This window comes from Aegilops tauschii, chromosome 5, assembly GCF_002575655.3.
Source record: "Aegilops tauschii subsp. strangulata cultivar AL8/78 chromosome 5, Aet v6.0, whole genome shotgun sequence".
NCBI classification, from domain to species: domain Eukaryota; kingdom Viridiplantae; phylum Streptophyta; class Magnoliopsida; order Poales; family Poaceae; genus Aegilops; species Aegilops tauschii.
The window spans coordinates 551,080,369-551,083,773 of record NC_053039.3 but is presented as its reverse complement, the minus strand read 5'-3'; positions in this window follow the sequence as shown (position 1 = coordinate 551,083,773).

Sequence of the window (3,405 nt, the reverse complement as noted above, 5' to 3'; positions counted from 1 at the left end):
TAGAGTTTTTTCCTCATCTCCATAATCCTTTCGAAAGGGATCTTAGCTGGGTCCCTACAAGCAATTTTGACCCTCACTTTCTCATAGAAGCTCTTCATCAGACCATTCCAATCTACATCCACAAGAATTCCAAAGCAGGAAGCAATTTGAGATAGGACTTTCCATGTGCACCATTTTGATGACAGACCCTCAACAACTACCCATGCTTCAGTAAGCTCGCTGAATGGGTCAATTGAACCGGTCCACTTTTCCACAGACACAGACACTCCATCGATGAGCAGATCAAAGGCAGGGAATTCAATCAGTTCTTCGACATCTTTCCAGGGTGGGAATCTGACCAGGAACTTCTTCTCTGATAGTGGCCTGATCTGCCACGTCCATTGTTTGTTTTTGCAAAATATACCAGAGAGATTCTTAACTAGATCTGACTTGTTGATTTCGCCTTTCATGATCCAAACTTCTCCGCAGTTCCTGAAGTTCAGCCAACTTGCTTCTCTACCCACAGGAGCGTCGATGTGATAGAACCCCAGTCCCAGAGCAGAACCCCCAAAGAAAGTGGCAACTGGATGAGGTTGTGCCCAGGCTGCACAATTATTAACATTGTGACCCTCCAATCCACAGATGAAGCAATCTTTCTTCTGGATGCAATTACCAACATAGTGGCCAGGGCCTCCGCGGGTAAAGCAAACCATATCTTTGTAGCGCTCGTCGAAGACTTGCACCGGTGGGGTAGGAGGGATCGGTGGCGGTAGCACAGCGACGGTAGTTTGTGTAGGAGGGGCAGCACCTTTACCAGGCGCAGCAGCAGTACACGCACCCCCCGTGGCTTGGCGACGCCCCGGGATCTTCGGCGGAGCCGGGCCGCGTTGCTTCAGCCCCCCGGCGGCGTATTCTTGTCCGCCATGACAGTCTGTGCAAAGGACTTGGATCCCGCCCCAATCCCCTCCCTGATGATCTTGAGTTGCGTCGGAGGAGGATCAAACGGGCGGAGATGCTTGACTGGGAATAAATCAGAGGGAGAAAAACATCCCGAACGAGCTAGATCTTTCCTGAGCCATCCTAAAGTGGCGGTGGTTTTGCTAGGTGGAAGGGGGTGAGGCTGGCGACGACGGGGGGGGGGGGGGGGGGATGGACCAGAGCTGTCCAAAAACCCTAGAAATACTTTCATCTGCGTTGTCTCGAGGAGGAAGCGTATTAGCCAAAGGCGTTTTCACTTTCTCGCATCGGATTGGTGGGAGAGATGTGGCAACGGGCCCCGCATTATCCCGCCCAAATGTATCCCCTCGCAACTCAGGGGAAAAATCCCCAAACTCCGGCAATTTGGACCTCACCGCCGACGGTGATTTTCGATTCTCCGAGCACAAGCTCCGCTCAACCTCTACTGGTTCTAACAGTATCATCGATTGTGAAAACAGCTGACTAACCTGTCCCTTTGGGATACAAATCCCTTTGTTAGCTCTCGAATGGTCTCCTGGCGGAACCTCGCCACGGTCTCCAAACCACGGTGGCTCCAGCGTGCTACGGCGAGGCAGTAGATCCACCCCACCCGTAACGATCCTCAGGCGCTCGGTGGAATCACGCCGAGGATGCACTCCCATCGGAGGGCTCGCCGCGGCTCTGTTGACTTTGCTTCCGCCCTCGCCCAAACCACGAATTCGGCCGGCGGGGAAGACGGAAACGGGGGCATCCTTGCCCTCTCCTCCAGCGTGGCCTCCTCAAAGATTCTCCGTGCTATCTTCCTTTGCTCCACATCCGCCCTTCGTCGTTGGATCTCGGCGACCCTCATGGCCGCGGATCTCATCTCCGGTGTGGTCGCCTCCGCAACCGCCCGATCCGCCATCTTCCACTCCTGCACGCACCGGATCCACTCGAAGGTAGAGTCTCGGATCCTGGTCGCGTCCTCTTCTCTTGTAAGTCACCACGACGAACCAATCAAGAAAAGATCATGCCACTACTTTCTATAGATGGCATGAGACCGGGGCAGGAGGGCGTGGTTCTTAGAGGAAGGAGTACCGCCCAGCCAGCACAATAATAGGAAACTATGGAGCTCACAGATGTGTCAGAGTACAAGATGTAATCTTGAGGATCCATGGGTAATTCCTGGTGCATCTCACGCCCATGCTATCAAATTCAGGTCCAGACTATGCGGGTACAATTCAACAAATAATGCACAAAAACGATTTATAAGGAACATGTTATCCTCTCTTGGTTAGGAAAGCCTAGTTTGCTCTTTATAAAGGACTTGAGTCATAGCATTGGCACGATATTATGTATATATCCTCCAGTAGGTGAATAACTAAGAATCCCTTAATTATGAACTTGGTTATCCGGTAGGTCTACGGTGCCTTAAATAAACATTGAAGTTTCTAAACCTTCTCTTTTTGAGAAGGAAAACCTTTTTGGAAGTTCCGGCCTCTGCATCAAGATGACACACCTACCCAACACACAACTTATTAAGCTTACAAAGTTCATGGAAACTAAAACCGGCCATCTAGTGTTTTGTCCTTGAGGAATGATTGCAGATCAAACATTGTCTTTCCAATTGTCAAAGTTGCATTTTACAAACTAGTGCCTTGCTTAAGCCGCGCGAGATTGAGACCTGCCTGCCAGATAGTGTCCCCTGCTGCATCTCCAAACAGACACAATTTCACATGAACCAAATATCGCAACAATACTTAGCACAAGAAATACCCTTCTAGTTTTTCCTAAATAAGAACATTACAACAATACTTAGCGAACAAACATTACTTACTGTTAGAAGGGAAGGGATTGGCGGAATACGATGAATGTTGTATTGAGCCTCTCGGGCGGTTTATATAGAGTACAAGGCTTGGAGGGCAAGAAGCCTCTCCTAGAGATAAGGCAAGACATGATTACAAATCATAGTCTACCATATACCAAGATATTCCTATATACTCTAACATCCCCCGCAGTCATAGCGGTAGCGGTGCAGACAACAGGAGCGTCGCGGACGGTCAGAATGGAGAGAATAGCAGCCAACAGGCTAACATCTCCCGCAGTTATAGCGGTAGCGTCGTGGACGGTGTCGCGTCACGGACGCGTTGACTATAGAGGAAGCCGACGAGTTGCTCAAGCGGATGATAGCCCTTTGTGCCGATGTCGAGATAGCCGAGAGCGTAGGGTGGTGTAGCCGTGGTTGAGGTAGCCGTGCGAAGAACACCGTGGTCGATGTTGAGTCGGGGTAGCCAGTGTCGAGGTAGTCGCCGTGGAGTCGCAGGCGCAAAGAGGCGTCGTGTTAGTCATAGGCGCAGTGGTATCGAAATAGTGATGCGCGGGGAAGAAGACGGTGTTGACGACGGCTCGCAGACTTGGCCGACCGTGTCCTCCGTTAAGGAATATGGATTTATAAATCTCAGGCTTCTGGACATCTCCGATCCATACCTT